Here is a 17138-nt window from a genome sequence, read left to right on the forward strand (position 1 = left end):
GTCCACAACATCGGCAATTGCAGTCTGATCGGGACATGGATACTGAGATAGATAGAACCTCCTCAACTTCATCAGCCAACATGGATTGCAACATGCTTGGGACAGAGAGGAAATTCAATGGCTGGAGAGGAAGAGATCGGGGATATTTGTTAGATGGGTATACAAACCTGAAGGTTTAGATTACATGGAAATTTCATAGGTGATAGGCGAGGAGGAACATGAGGAGAAGTGACGCTAGGGTTCTCTCGTGGACGGGCATGGTGATGCGTCGGTGGGCTGGGATCGGACGTGACTCATGTATTGAGAGAGAATTTTTTCTTGACAGGCCGTGGAAGAGTTTCTTTTCTGGACGTGAAGAGTTTTTTCTTAAACCTGGCTGTGAGGAGTATGCCAACATGGTCCATGTGGGACATAGGGCATATGGACTCCTTGAGTACTTCATCCTACGGCTATAGATAGGCAACATGGAGATCGTGCGGTTAATTAACTTAGTATTATGAGGATTAACATGGAGTCTCGATTAGTGTCTCCAATTAGTAAATATAATATAATACTCCCTCCGTTCCGAAATAATTGTCGTGGGGGGTCCGACCAGGTGAAAACAAGTGAAATTACGAAACTGACCCCCCGATTTGAAATCGCTCGGGCCGTCGTCTTCCTCCGTTGCTCGTCCTTCCCCGCCGGCTGCCTGCGCCGCTCCAATCAGAGCCCGATCCCCTCTTTGGTCGCCCTTCCCCGCCGCGATCAGAAGCTCCCTCACCGGCGGCCGCCTTTCCCCACTGGTTGCCTGCTCCGCCGCAGCTCCAGATCCTTCCCCGTCGGCCGCAGATCCCTCGTCGGCCGCCTCCCTCCACTCCAATCGAGAGCTCGAGGTCAGCCGCCGCTGCTGCTCGCTGCTCCTTTCTGCTCCTGCATACGCACAGTAATTTTGATCAGAATTGCTTGGATTTCTGCTGGATGAACACAGAGACAATAAATTTTGATCAGAGGTTAACATTCACTGGAGTAGAAGGAGAAACAATAATTCCAGGATGAATTTTCAGTTTATCCTCTGAAAATAATGATGCAGATTGCAGTCTCCATCCAGCAAGGAAGGGGAACAGCAAAAAATTAGGCAAGAGGAAATGGGGAACAGCCTCCATCTACCAATCAATTAATCAAGATTTGGTTCATCCTTATCTTGTTCTTCCTCCCATGAGGAAAAATTAACTAAGCAGGGACCAGTTCACCCAGACAGAACAGTGGAGCTGCAATGAATAGATGGAGAAGCAGAGCAAAGCTCACCTTCGGCTGCTCCTCCATGATCTCCACCTCCTCCTTGAACTGGTCCCAGGGCTGCTGCGCGCCGGCCTCTGCCACCACCTCCATCGCCCCCTTCCTTTCAAGCAGCTAGGCTAGGCTAGGCTAGGCTAGGCAAGGGCCAAGAAAACTGACTTGAACAGGTCCATCTGTCCACCTGTGAAAACAAAAGCAAGATTGACAAATCAGCAGAAAATTGACAACATCAGTGAAGCCGTTAGATGTTGCTTAATCTCTTAATGGCGTCTACTGACATGCTTTGACAAAAAAAGAACAGCAATTCAACCTTGCTAAGCTTAGCGCTCCTCAAAGAGGCTGTACTCCAGAATGTTAAAGTTAGAAACATAAGCATACTTCATCTGTTTTTTCTCTAAAAGAGAAGATAAATAGTGTAATTCTTGATCTTAAATACTCTTCTGCAATCAACAAAATATGATATGCACAACTGGGAGAACCATACCTTCAGGCATTAGCTTAGTGTTTTCTTAATAAGTAAGAAAATGTTCAGCATCTGATAGGTCATTTTGTGTTTTCAATCTTGGGCATCTAATGGTAATATATTTATATTTGGTTCAGTTGTAATGGGCTGAGATACATTGCAGTAAGACATAATGGCCTTTGGCGTACCCTCAAAAAAGATTATGCACTAGAGTTCACTGCATACTTTGTTTGCCTAACTGGATCCGAGCAACTTGAGGGAGGAAACTGCCACTGTTATGATAGATTACATAGAACAGTGACTATGATGACGAGTCTCCTTGAACCTGATAGTAGTCAGTATGGAGCTCTTGTCAACAAACTCCCTGATACAAACGTCTCCATTTTCCATCAAGTCCTCACTGCATTCTACCATTATCAAAATATTAATAGAGAATTAAGACTTCTTCACGCTCGAGTGATGCTGTGATGGATACTAGAGAATTTATAGTACTAATGACCTGATGGATGGGACATGGAGAATATGTGAGTACAGCCATCTTCCTTTCCTTTGAGGAGATCCTAAGCCAAAAAAACATAGACATAAAATCTCAACATCTCATCAACATAGACATACAACAAGCAAACAAAAACCACTTGTTGTTATTGTTGTTGTCAGTTAAGTGCTTTTGAAAGCATTTTGCATAAAAATTCAGTTAAGTGATTTCAAAAGCACTTTGCTGAATTTTAATGCACATAGGTGCATAAAAATTCAGTTAAGTACTTTTGAAAGCACTTTGCTAAATTTTAATATCTTCTACTTCTACTTCTACTTCACTCCACCTGCAGAAGATGTGGATGAAATGGATGAAGATGCAGAAAATGAAATGGAAGGACATGTAGGAGAAGAAATGGAAGGAGATACAGGAACAATTGTATTCGTAGCAGGAGTATCAAGATTCAGTTTTAGGCTTTTGTCAGTTGGTCATAAGATTTGAGGCTAGATATCCTACAGGTTTTAATACAATGGTCAACAGATAAACATAGCTGGGCATCCTTTGTGCCTGCTCACTCAGAAACATGGTTGTTGGACCATCTCCGTTATTGACTCTGATGATCTTGATTGCTTGGACCGGCAAGAATTAGAGAAAGAATTCAAATCAAGTGTAGCTACAACAAATCGCAGCGGAGAGGGCTGCCGAATCGAATCGAATCACCTTGAACTTGAATTACTTCATGGCTGGCTGGGCATCTTCAAGGAGCGCGTGGCGGCAGGGTGCAGGAGACGGAGCGCCGGACCAAGCACTCCTCTTCCTCCTCAGGGTCGTCGGCGACCCCGACATGTTGCGCTGCCTTGCGAGCAGCCCAGGTAGCGGCCACGGCCAGGACGAGGGCGCGCGGGTCAACAGGCCGGGACTGCTTCTCGACAGCAGGGAAGAACAGAAGCCCGCTGCGCCGCCGTCCTCCTCCCACTGCTCCAGCACGGATCGAGCACCGCCGCCCGTGTAAAAATATCATCTTTGACCGGATCGAGCACGGCTTCTGCTGACGTGGGCGGGAGGCGGGCGCAGCTGCTGCTGTCCGCCTGTGCTGCTTCTGGTGGTGCGGAAGGAGCGGCCGGCCGGAGGAGGGGATTGGGACGGGGAGAGCTGGAAGCTCGGTGGTGGTGCCGCGACGTCCTGGTGGCGCTGGGGCCGGTGGCGTGGTCGCTGGAGGAAGAGGCAGTCTCGGTGGGTTCGTCCTCATCCGGCTGCTCCAGCTCGTGGATGGGCGCCAAGGTGGGGGTCGTCGGAGCTGGCGGTGAGCGGTGGTGGGCAAGGTGAGGTCGACGGATCTGGGGTGGGGAGGAGGCGAGTGGTAGCCAGGGGCCTGTCGGGGAGAGAGCGAGTGCGAGGGCAAAAGGGTAAAGCGGAGAAATATTACAACGTGACGAAAAATGAACTGGTTATCTCCAGCGACAATTATTTCAGAACGGAGGGAGTATATAAGATATAAAATATTTGTTGTGGACAATCAAGCTGCATGCACAGATGCCTCGCTTAAAGCTTCAAACAGAAATCAAACAGTAAGTGATGTGTCGATTATGGTGTGCTCAATACTGCTCTCATCTTCTTCTTTTTTCTTCTTTTTTTCCGGGAAGCTCTCATCTATTGTGATAATGGAACTGAACATTAAATCCTTGTTATATTCTTGCCACCAGATGTAAGATTTGTGATCTCTACACCCCCCAGAGCACTGTGATGCAGGCAGCTCATGCTGTGCAGGAAGTGCCGGTCCCCCTGCATGAAGGTACACTTGATAGAAAGTGCAAGTTCAGTTGATGATTTTTCATTTATTGTGTCCTATGCGAGAATAAAAGTTTGTACTTTTGTAGAGCTAGATGGAGCAAGCAGTGTCGTACTCCAATTCGGCAGCGGAACGAGTACAAGAGATAAGGCCACTATTGAATGCTATTTCAGGGCAGGTGCTTCGAGCCTCTTGTAGTCCACATTGGAATCTCAAAAGGCCTTGTACTCCTTTTGTAAACTAATATAAGATCTTTAAAACACTACTTTAGTGACCTAAATATTTTTATATTAGTTTATTTAGCAACGGAGGGAGTAGTAGAAGAATAAAAATGCATACAAAGTTGTCGCTGCCAGAAATTTGATTTTCATTGCAGTTGGTTACATAGATATTCCAGCCCCATTACATTAGAACCACGATTAACTAACACGACTGCAAAAGTGGAAATCGACACTCTACTTAATTAGCACAAGACATTGAACTCGACCGTTTGACTAATCTAAGATACTTGATTTGAGCCATTAAGCGGCCATGACACAGCAGGTGCTAGTTGACCAGGTGGACCATGATTAGCAGCAGCACGCATGCAAGCACTATCACCGTCCAGTAGCAAGCAGAGTAGTCCACCCCAGAATCACAGCAAGGCGTTGCATGTCGGCTGAACAAGCTGAGAAGCCATTCACGGTGGCGCCACCGGATTGCTCCGAGACTGCGGCGGCAGGTTGTGTGCCTTGTGTACAGCACGGGTAAGCTCATCTCCTCGCTCGGTCCGAATCCTCTTCTGGTCAAGAAATGCTGCTTGTTGTGCAGGCGCTGGGCATGGATCTGTCGGAGCTCTTCCTCGTTCGATTTTCTTTTTGGTAAATCTTGCTCGTTAGATCGATTGGAGGTGGGGATCGAACTTTGTCGGAGAAGATTAGGTGGTAGGGGGCCGAGGCCACAATAATTGGGCCAACTGTTGCCGTTAGTACAGAATCCTGCTTGAGGTGGCCCAGCTCGTCTAGATTTTCCCGAGCCGGTTTGACGGGAGCCACTAATTAACGAGTGCTTCTTCGGAATCCTCGCAACGATCAGCGCCACTTGGCACGCCCTCAATCATTCGTCACGTGTCGCCCTCTGGGCGCTTCCTCCGGATTTTGTTTTTCTTTTAATTTTTCCACACGCGTTTTCGGCTATTTAAACGGTTTTTTCCGGGTTTTTCGACTTTTTGGTTTTCCACCGGTCTTCTTTATCTTTTCGATCAACAAAAAAATCTGAAAAAAAATTTGCGCGAAAAAACGCGTTTTCTTTTTTTCCCTTTCGCGAGAGTCACGGTTTTGCTTCCGCGAGAGTCACGGTTTTGCTTTCGCGAGAGTCACGGCCGTGCCTCTCGGAAACGGAAAAAAAATGTGTTTTTTGTTTTTTCCTTTCGCGAGAGTCACGGTTTTGCTTCCACGAGAGGCACGGTTGTGCTTTCATGAGAGTCACGGCCGTGCCTCTTGGAAACGAAAAAACCCCTTTTTCTGTTTTTTTTCTTTCGCGAGAGTCACGCTTTTGCTTCCGCGAGAGGCACGGGTGTGCTTTCGCGAGAGTCACGGCCGTGCCTCCTTGGAAACGAAAAGAAAAAAACGTGTTTTCTCTTCTTCTTTTTTTCCTTCCGCGAAAGTCACGGTTTTGCTTCCGTGAGAGGCACGGTTGTGATTTCGTGAGAGGCACGGACGTGCCTCTTTCGGAATGGCAAAATAACCCGTGCTCCCGGTTCGTTTTTTCGTCTTGCTTTTTTCGTGAATTTTTTTTGTCAAAACCTGTCAACATGGGATCTAGTTTTGAAGATCTCAACGCGATGAATCCAACGGTAAAAGCAGTTCGAGATTTAGACGCATGGTTTGAGAGATAAAACGTTTTGAATAAACGGATATATGAAAAAAGAAAAACTTCCAGGTTGGGACAAGTGGCGCGCTGCATGTGCGCCACTTGTTACAACCTAGGGAATTGGAGTGATCTTTGCAACGAGTACTCCTCAACTAGTGATTTCGCGATTTGACAGAGGCCGACGGCGTTGCGGTGTCAGACATGGGCCACCGACACTGTTTGTTAATATAAATACACGCAATAGAGCTGGGCCTATACGGGGAGCGTTGGCTATCCCGAGAGATAGGAAGGGTAGCGACAACATGTGCATCTGTGCCCGAGCACAGAATAGCACTTTCGACTTGCCAGGCCCAATATGGCACTTACTTTCTCTGTATCAGCATAATCTCAATTATTTATTATTTTAATATTCTTTCGAAAAGGTTATTCATGCTGGTTAGTAGGTAATGTATTGATTATTCAAATAGACTGCTTAAACTTATTGATTTTCAAATTGGCATTCCATTTAGTTTTGCCATCCGTTTCTACGGGCAATGCGCTACAAGCCTCACTTTTCTAAACCTTCAAGTTTCTCAGTTTGTAAGTACAACCCAGCTGAGATCAACCTTCTTTAGCTTTTCGATCAACAAAAAAATCTGAAAAAAAAATTGAGCGAAAAACGCGTTTTCTTTTTTTCCCTTTCGCGAGAGTCACGGTTTTGCTTCCGCGAGAGTCACGGTTTTGCTTTCGCGAGAGTCACGGCCGTGCCTCTCGGAAACGGAAAAAAAATGTGTTTTTTGTTTTTTCCTTTCGCGAGAGTCACGGTTTTGCTTCCACGAGAGGCACGGTTGTGCTTTCGTGAGAGTCACGGCCGTGCCTCTTGGAAACGAAAAAACCCCTTTTTCTGTTTTTTGTCTTTCGCGAGAGTCACGCTTTTGCTTCCGTGAGAGGCACGGGTGTGCTTTCGCGAGAGTCATGGCCGTGCCTCCTTGGAAACGAAAAGAAAAAAACGTGTTTTCTCTTCTTCTTTTTTTCCTTCCGCGAAAGTCACGGTTTTGCTTCCGTGAGAGGCACGGTTGTGATTTCGTGAGAGGCATGGGCGTGTCTCTTTCGGAATGGCAAAATAACCCGTGCTCCCGGTTCGTTTTTTCGTCTTGCTTTTTTCGTGATTTTTTTTGTCAAAACCTGTCAACATGGGATCTAGTTTTGAAGATCTCGACGCGATGAATCCAACGGTGAAAGCAGTTCGAGATTTAGACGCATGGTTTGAGAGATAAAACGTTTTGAATAAACGGATATATGAAAAAAGAAAAACTTCCAGGTTGGAACAAGTGGCGCGCTGCATGTGCGCCACTTGTCACAACCTAGGGAATTGGAGTGATCTTTGCAACGAGTACTCCTCAACTAGTGATTTCGCGATTTGACAGAGGCCGACGGCGTTGCGGTGTCAGACATGGGCCACCGACACTGTTTGTTAATATAAATACACGCAATAGAGCTGGGCCTATACGGGGAGCGTTGGCTATCCCGAGAGATAGGAAGGGTAGCGACAACGTGTGCATCTGTGCCCGAGCACAGAATAGCACTTTCGACTTGCCAGGCCCAATATGGCAGTTACTTTCTCTGTATCAGCATAATCTCAATTATTTATTATTTTAATATTCTTTCGAAAAGGTTATTCATGCTGGTTAGTAGGTAATGTATTGATTATTCAAATAGACTGCTTAAACTTATTGATTTTCAAATTGGCATTCCATTTAGTTTTGCCATCCGTTTCTACGGGCAATGCGCTACAAGCCTCACTTTTCTAAACCTTCAAGTTTCTCAGTTTGTAAGTACAACCCAGCTGGATTTTTTTTAAAGGAACCCAACAGGAATTAGAACTGCTTCTCCAATCTTTTTTATGTCGAACCATGCAGGAGAAATGCAATGCATGTATTATACTTCCTCCGTCCTAAAATAAATGACTCAATTTTATACTAACTTTACACTAAAGCTAATACAAAGTTAAATCACTTATTTTGAGACGGAGGAAGTATTAAAGAAGAGAAGGTTTACACGAGTGGTAAACATCCACAAAGCTGGAAAGAACACACACCCAAATCTTAGTAACTAGACGACTGAAACAAGCTACAGTGATCCCCACTAGTCAGTGGCGATTCCATGTGTTGGCTGTGGGGTCAGCTGACCCCACAGCTTTCAAGAAAAATAGCCTAAAAACACTGTTCATTTACTGTACATCGTGAAGAAAATTTTCCAGAAAAATAGCACTGACCCCACAGATTCTTGAGGCTGGCCTCGCCACTGCCCCTAGTTATTTCCATGTCATCATGTTTGGCAACAATGCATGCCACTTGTCCCAAATCAAACTCAAAATCAAATTCAAACTGCAAGTCAAAATTTATTTCTTCAAACAGTAAAACAATATGTTGGTAATATTACAAATAATCCCAAAGTAATTTTCCTAAAGAAATTAACCATGTTTGAATCCCCAAAGTGCCCCTAGCCATATTTAAAGTGGTCCAGTAGCAACTAATTGGGCCAAGAAATAAAAATATATTTTAATTAGCATTTCCAAATAATGTGATACTTTGTTTAAAGCTCCAAAATACTTCATAGTATTTATCAGCCAAGTTTCATGTTTAAAAAGAATTCAATTGTTTTGAAAGAAAAATACAAAACAGGAGAGAAAATGAAAACAGAAAAAGAAAAAAAACTAAGAGAAACTACTGTGCGGCTAGGCCTTACCAAACCACAGAGCATCCTAGCCGATCCTTGCCGGCCTTCCCCTACCTCCCGCCACACCCTGGCGAAGGCTGCGCGCACGCCATGGCCACCGACGCCGCACACCCATCCAGAGCCGCCCCAGCCCTATTAGAGCACCCCTAGACCTCAGATCTCCCTCCCTCGCCTTGTTCTGGAGCATTACTGAGCTCCACCATCGCCGCCTCCTCGTCATAGCCATGGCCACTAGCCAGCCCTCGCGGAGCCAACATGTCCAGGAGATATGGGCCTTCCTCCTCATCGTCGACGCGGAGCAACGCAAGCTGGATCGCCCTGCTTCATCGCCATCGCCGCCATCTTCACCGCCTCTACCCGACTACCACGGTCGTTGATTCGCGCAACACCGAGCACCCATGGATTGGCCGCACTGATTTGAAGATCAGATTCATCGGCTGTGTCTAGTCGGCCGCTGTTTGAATCACTTTCCAAAAAGTACGTCGGCCCTTCGCCCATGAAAGGGTCATGAGTTGCCTCTAGCTCATGAAGGAGGAAGGGCATCTCCATGTCAGAAGTTTCGGGAACGGGAATCGTGCCCATGAGGTTGGAGTCGTTAACAGACAATCCCATAGGTCCTTTGCCGATCTCATAGCGGAACTCTAAATGAAAGCACTAGTGTGTGTTTGAAAACTGGCAGACCACAGGGGAGGGGTCCCAAGCTGTGGATCTTGGACATATTGTAACATGAACCAAGAGACAATGTTTACCCAGGTTCGGGCCTCTTGATGGAGGTAAAACCCTACGTCCTGCTCTTGTTTGTATTGATAGAGATGTATCAAGTACATAATTGATCTACCTCGAGACCGTAAGATGTGTTCTAAATCTAGGGCTAGGTGAATACAATTGTGTTGAAGTCCCCTCTACAGGCTAAACCCTTTGGCTTATATACACGCCAGATAAGGTATCTAGGGTTACAAGGTCGGTATCTAGGCATGGAGGCGGTAGGAGAAGCCTTGGAGTACACGTCAAGTCTTCGGCAGACGTAGTATCGATGACGCCTCCGGTGCATGGCTTCCGGAGTCCACCTTGAGAGGGATGAGGGCCCACTAGCCCAAACCGAAGAGCATGGGCCGACTAGGTTAGTACCCACCAATCAAGGACACCGTCAATAGGCACAGGCTCATTCTCTGCACTTTGCTCAGCACTGCCCGTGCATTTTCTTGGACTAATAACAGGTGGTAGATGTGCTACGGGGAAATGCAGTACATCATCTTTGTTTTCTGACATAATACTATCATCATGGTCAAGAAATATTTGTAACGAATGGTACCCCATTCCTACAAAATCACACATTTTGTCTGTGTCATCATCATCTCTTATCTGCTTGAGCCCATTTCTTGTAATATCAAGTAATGATATAAGGTAATAGGCCTTGATTCTCCCTGCCATTTCATAGCCAAGTTCTTCGACCATATGCTCGACAACAAGATTTGACCAAGTGTCCACGTGAAGATAATCATACCAAATCACCTTCCCATTTACATATGCTCTGTTCCCTCTAGTACCAAGGAAATAGCCACATACGTACGTTGAACTCAACAGAGAAATTCAAGCTGCGGGAACCTACATTAAGCATGGCAAACATCCAACAAACTTGAATTAAGAAATTTCACCAACAATCCCCTCGGAAAACCCTAACAAACCCCTCACAAAATCCTAATCAACTGCCATGACTACAAAAAATCCATCAAATCTAGGTTCGGTCGACAATGCGACCTAATATAAGACAAAATCACGGTTCCAATCATCAAAATCGACCACAAATCACCCCCCCCTTTTGATCGAAGAAGGGGAAGAGGGGAGAGACATAGCCTTACTGTACACAGGGGGATGAGCGCTGTCGCGTCGACGAACGACGGCCATGGTGTCTCCATCGCCACCGGCGCGCCGCACCTTCGCCTCCGGTCCTGGAACTTGCCCACACCAAATCCCCTACCTCGACGTCGTCGCCACCTGATATGGCCGCGACTAATGTTAGTGGGTTAAAGGAACTATTTTCTGTCACAAAAAACAAGACGTTGCTTCATTTGATCTTTATGCCAACGAGAAGAAAAAGAAGTCCCTGGACATGCATGTATGGAAGGGGGGTAATTGCATACGAGGTAAATTACTAACTCAAGACCGGAGATATGCAATATTGACCAGGCTCGGTTTGGCAAGGAAATACCAACGTACATTAATTCCTGGGAAGAAAAAGCAACCTGTGCTAATGGAAGGAATCATGTAAGATCTGATTTGTTTGCATCGGACAACAAGATAAAAAGAAGAGATATCTTTCTGTTTATTCCGGTCCCACGCAAGTTAAAGTATATCAATTGCATGATGTGTACACGCAGAATTAGAGACATGGTAAGCTTGAGAGGATGCGGGTGGCGTCCACCTTCCCCAGGAGAAATTGTACCAACCAAAATATGAAGTCCTGGTTTGTTATGGTACTAGGTGATCAAGGCTGCCGGATACTCCCTCCGTCCGGATTTATTAGGCCTCTTAGCATCACAAGCATGTCCCATTTTATAAGGCCTCGCTTTGGAAAGGTGCATGCATGCAACCATTTGATTGGTTGTATTGAAAGCCATTGTTGTTGATGCCATGGCTGAAAAATTAATACATTTCATGCGTGCTTTTTAATTGGCTACATGCAGTGAGAAAATGCATTGAGAATGGAATAGAATAATTAATGTGAGCAAATTACTATGTGTCTTGGTCTAAGAAAAGTTGTCTTTAGGCCTAATAAACCCGGACGAAGAGAGTAGTTTATTAGTTAAATCTTTGTTTAGTTTAAATAGGAGAGAGAATCCGTTTCAATCTAGAGTTGTTAGGATCGGTTTTGTTATTTGTGTGTTGCTCATAAAAAGGGCCGGCTACGCCAATGTACGCAGGTTATATTTTGATAATAAACACGATGTGTTTTTAGGATAAATTTCCGTATCGAGTTTTGGGGAAGCTGTCTAAAAATCCCTAAGTTTTGGAGGAAGCTTTAGAAAACCTCTGTGTTACGATTTCTCTGCGAGGAAATTGTTTTGCGCGTGAGTACCGTCATCGAGATTGGTTTTCTCGTGCTAAGCCGCAAGGTTCAAACCCTCTATTTTGTGTACATCGTGTGCGCGGGCGAGAGGTTACTGCAGCTACTGGTGGTGTACCGTGAAAGATTGGGCTGCAACAACAGATTGAATCTCGCCACGAGGTTCGGTCCTTATCAGTTGGTATTCAGAGCAAAGGTTGTTCATGGTACAATATTTTTCTTCGAGTTCTATTGAATTTTTTTACCATGAGGAAAGATTGTAGCTTGCAAATGATGATGTCGGCGGAGAAGGATCCCTTGCGTGCCTTGCCGTGGTACCAATGCTTTATGTGTGTGCGTGTAGGGCCGGCGAGTTGCGCAACCTTGATGAATTGCTATTCTGGGATGAATTTAGTGAGTCGGACTATGGTTGATGCTTTGAACCTGCCATTGATTGAACATCCAGAACCGTATGAGCTTCGGTGGATGGACAAATTTGTCAAGATCATGCATCGCGTGGAGGTATGGTTTATTCTATGTGGATATGGTGATCTAGTCATGTGTGATGTGCTTCCTATGCACATGCATACTTGTTCAATACTGCTAGGAAGACCATGGACAGATAAAAGATAGTTGACATATCATTCAGTTGGCGAATTGTTTCTTTTGTTCGTGGAGGACAATTCGTACCACTTGATTCGTACACATCAGAGAAGTATATGGCTGATCGCAAGAAGCGGGATATTGCTCAAGCTGCATCAGAAGTAAAGAAGAAGAAGCTTGAGGCTGCTGAAATTTTTCCATGCATCATAAAAACTGTAAATACATTGCCGAACATATTGATTCGAAAATGAGGACGGTTTCGTTTCAAGGAGGAGAGGATGATATGGCCACGACTAATGTTAGTGGGTTAAAGGAACTATTTTCTGTTACAAGAAAACAAGATGTTGCTTCATTTGATCTTTATGCCAACGAGAAGAAAAACAAATCCCTGGACGTGCAGGTATTGAAGGGGGGTAATTGCATGTGAGGTAAATTACTAACTCAAGACAGGAGATATACATGCAATATTGACCAGGCTCGGATTGGCAAGGAAATACCAACGTGCATTAATTCCTTGGAAGAAAAAGCAACCTATGCTAATGGAAGGAACCATGTAAGATCTGATTTGTTTGCATCGGTCAACAACATAAAAAAAAGAGATATCTTTCTGTTTATTCCGGTCCCACGCAAGTTAAAGTATATCAATTGCATGAGGTGTACAAGCAGAATTAGAGACATGCTAAGCTTGAGAGGATGTGGGTGGGGTCCACCTTCCTCAGGAGAAGTCGTACCAACCAAAATATGAAGTTCTGGTTTTTTTTAGGGGAGTCCTGGTTTGTTATACGGTACTAGGTGATCAAGGCTGCCGGATACTTTGTTAGTTAAATTTTTGGTTAGTTTAAATAGGAGAGAGAGTCCGTTTCAATCTAGAGTTGTTAGGTCGGTTTTGTTATTTGTGTGTTGCTTATAAAAAGGGCCGGCTACGGCCAATGTACACAGGTTATATTTTGATAATAAACACGATTTCTTTTTATGATAAATTCCAATATTGAGTTTTGGGGGAAGCTCTCTAAAAATCCCTAAGTTTTGGAGGAAGCTTTAGAAAATCTTTGTGTTGCGATTTCTCTGCGAGGAAATTGTTTTGCGCATGAGTAACGTCATCGAGATTGGTTTTCTCGTGCTGAGCCGCAAGGTTCAAACCCTCTATTTTGTGTACATCGCGTGCGCGTGCGAGAGATTACTGCAGCTGTTAAAGTTAGGGTTCGTGCCTCTCGCCGGCGCCGGCGCAGGTCCGCCTCATCTCCGGTGGCCCTAGGGCCATGGAGGCGCGGTGGATCCTGGCAAGGGCCGGCGGGAGGGCTCCATTTTTAATCTTTTTTTTCAATCTTGTTAGGGTTTGTGTCCTACTCAGGAAGGCGAGACGGCGGCGGCTCCCTGAAGATGGAATAAAGGTCTTCCCGCCTAGCCCCTGTTCCGGCGGTGCGTCTAGCATCGTTGGTGGGCGTGTGGAGGTGTGTCTCCGGCAGATCTATCTTTGGTGGATTTGCTCGGATCTCGTCGTTGTTCATCTACGTTCGTGTGTCTTCGGTTTGGATCCTTCTGATCTACGTTATTTTTCATCGGCGACGGTTGCTGTTCTGGGGTGCTGGTCCTATGGGGCCTTAGCACAACGACTTCCCGACTGTCTACTACAACAAGTTGTGCCCGGCTCCGGCAATGGAGGGGCGATGATGGCGGCGCGCCTTCGACTCGCTTCGGAGCTTGTAGTCGTCGCTAGGTTAGGTGGTCTACGAATCTGGATGTAATTTTTATTTCTGGTGTTCGTTGTACTACCATGATTGAAGATGAATGGATTGGAAGTTTTTCCGAATTTTTTTGGGTATACACAGTAAAAAATTCTAATAAAACATGACTGGAGCAACCTAGGTGGCCCACTCTACCCCCGGTTTTTTAGGGCTACTCCTGATCAACCTAGGTGACTCCGCATGTGGCCTTCTGGGATCCAACACCCTTTGTGTCGGCTCCAGGAGTGTCTGCCGATGTCTCTGGGCTGGAAGTGCTGCCTACATCTTTCTGCTTTTGTAGCTGCTTGAGATTGAATGAGAGAGACGATATTCAAACAAGTCGGGCGACATAGCAAACAGTTAGACCGGAAAATAAGGATCTAGGCGATCAAGGAGGCGAAGAGGGATCCCTTGCGCCGCCGGTGACGCCGGTGGTTCCCACTCTCTCCGTCGGCTGCTCCGGCGGCCGGAGGGAGGGGGACCTCGGGTCTGTTCGCTAGGTGGGTGTGTGGTAGGGTTAGGGTTGAGGGAGACGCTGCCGAGGCTGTTGCGGTGGTGTCGCATCGGAATAAGTTTCTCCGGGCTCCGTTTGCGGTCAGGCGAGGGTTTTGCCTTCGTCTAGGAGCCAGCGGTGTCGGGGATCCCCGGATCTCGTCGAGGTCGCGGGCTATGGTGGTTGGAGATCCATCGGCACTGGCCGTTTGGATCCTCAGATGGGCGATGGGGGCAGGGAGACGAAGACCTTTCTTCTTCCTTGTTGGTATGATTTGTTGCTGCTGTTCTTCTCCTTCCTCTGCGCTGATGCTGGTGGGAGATCCTGCTTTTTCCGGGCAGATGGCCCGGCCGCGGTGCTGGACCGGTCGGATGACTCGAGTTCTCTTCCTTCCGGGAGGGACACTTTTCACGGTACTCAAAGCCAAAGATGGCGACGGCTGTTGCAGGTGTGTTGGATTGATGTCCATGCCCTCTCAGCGCTGGTGTCAAGAAAGGAGGAAGCAGCGTGGCGGCAATTGTACCGTGTCGAAGATGATGACCTGTTTGCGACTGGTTGCAGATCCTTCTGTTGCAGGGGTCTTCTCTCAAGATTCAGGGATGATGACACAGGGCTCTGGAGATCTTTTTATGTTATGGTTGTCTTAGGGTACTCTAGGTGTTCATGGTCCTTTGTGTTTGCGTTTTAGTGTGTTTGTAAGAGTCAACTACTTTGTACTGATTCGTGATTTGAATGAAAAATTTCTCCAAAAAAAGAGAGAGATGATAGACAAATGATAAGTAGTCGAATAGCCATCCTCATTGATTGGATTGGTACAATATATACACCCCGTAAGGACGTGACGGTACAAAGGGACGCGAAGGGAGAGGCGCGTCGGTTGTCTCATGGCAACCGCATGGCACTTAACAAGGGGAGATCGCTTCCAATTAAACATTTGAGTTTAATTGTAACACTCCCCCTAATCTCCGCTTGTCCATGTAGTACCATCAACTTGAAAGAGTCTACTCCAAAAACACTATAGGAAAAAAATATGAGGAGTAGTGTTTGATATGTTGCCAAAACTCATTCAAACCCAGTGAGAAAAATAAGAAGAAAAATAACACGACATATAATGGTTGTTGTCTCTTTCAACTCAATATGAGAAAACTCATAGAACTAAAAGGAGACAAAATATGTGGTATGTACTTTCTTAAAAACCTCGGTGGGGAAACAGAAAGTATGACATATTATCTCATATTGATATTACCTCATTAAAAAACCTTTATGAGAACCTGTAAAATAAACTCATGAAGGAAAAAGAGTATAATATGATGCTTTGAACAGGAATCATTTAGAGCGATATTCCACTTATTCTTGCAAATTCTGAAGCCGTCACATACCAATTCCTTGAACATATTTCTGGAATGTAAAAGTTGGTAGAGACTTCGTGAACAAAGCAGTCATGATTTGACTTGCAAGATATGCAATATAGCGATATTGCTTATTGCATAACCTGTATGCATCAGGGCAACACAAGAAGCATTATCTTTGAGATAATGCTTGGTGGATATAGTCACGAGGTCTGTTTCGAAGACTCTCATGAGATGACTACCACACATAGAAGGAACACCTACCTTGTCTACGATTTGAGATAGTAGGGATCTGATCAGTGTATCCAATTACATTGGTGTCCAGATTTCTCTGAAAATGAAAAATTAGGACAGAATATTTGATGCCTTGAAGATACCAAAAGATATTCTTGAGTCTCAACCAATTGTGTTTAGTGGATCCAATGCATGCACAGTGGTATGAAACCTTAGGTCCCAACATCTTATTTCCGTCTCCTCACGGTCTAGATGAATCATCCTCTACGTTAGAGAATGAATAACCATGGAAAATATTAATGGATAACTTGTCCACAATGAATTTCTCCAATATAATCTAGATATAGACAATATGGTGTACCATAATGTATGAGTCAAGGTGCTGGAGATTTTACCCAAATTCTTCATCTCGAATCCATCATAAGATGATCACGTGCTTCGACATTACAGGATAAATCCTTTTGTATGACGAACACACATGGGCAATCTTTATTGTAGGAGTAATCCTTGAATCGAAGGGACTCACTACGTCGGTTGTACCAAATGTACCGACAATGATAAGTCGTATGGTGACTTATTGATTTTACACAGTGTATGTTGCGTCTTCCATTTTGATTCAGAAGTCGGGAACCATCTATATCTGAATCTAGTGATCTACATGGATATGTAATCACCACATCTATCAACTACATAGATAGATGACTTTGTACTGCCAATGATATATATTATCAGAAAGAGATTCCACCTCTGGAGAATAGTTGGGTATTTGTGTGAACCCTTGTGCTACAATACTTGCTCTACATTTCACCACCTCATTGTTCTCAATTCTGTTTCTAGAAGAAAACTTGTGTAGGTAATGCTTATGAGAATACCTTCCCTTTATTGAGCAAGATTATTTCTACCAAGATTATACCCTTTGCTTGAGTTCAGTCCGAGTGTTGTTGACACTTTGCCATGGCCATGGTCTTTGGACATGAATCATGTGAAAGGTTTTTGCAATCTAGTTGAAAAATGTATGTCGACAATTGTAGATTTACGGTTATATGTCTCTCCAGAATGTATATATCAATATGTAGTTGATGAAATCATCGTTACCATGTCGACTGCTCGTGATTTCCCAA

At 45.0% G+C, this 17138-nt stretch overlaps 1 long non-coding RNA gene across 4 annotated transcripts; it reads right to left on the minus strand.

The window, feature by feature from the left end:
• Positions 1 to 474: 474 nt before the first annotated feature.
• On the minus strand, positions 475 to 3598 carry LOC119332022. 4 transcript variants are annotated; one of them, XR_005160765.1, is made up of 5 exons: positions 2934 to 3598; positions 2238 to 2298; positions 1964 to 2138; positions 1285 to 1456; positions 475 to 909 (listed from the first exon to the last, which is right to left on the minus strand). It is a non-coding gene; the product is annotated as an uncharacterized LOC119332022 (long non-coding RNA). The 4 variants fall into 4 exon arrangements; XR_005160766.1 differs by having other exon boundaries at positions 1927 to 2138; XR_005160763.1 differs by having other exon boundaries at positions 1285 to 2138.
• Positions 3599 to 17138: the final 13540 nt, after the last annotated feature.

Source organism: Triticum dicoccoides, chromosome 7A (assembly GCF_002162155.2).
Source record: "Triticum dicoccoides isolate Atlit2015 ecotype Zavitan chromosome 7A, WEW_v2.0, whole genome shotgun sequence".
Classification (NCBI taxonomy): domain Eukaryota; kingdom Viridiplantae; phylum Streptophyta; class Magnoliopsida; order Poales; family Poaceae; genus Triticum; species Triticum dicoccoides.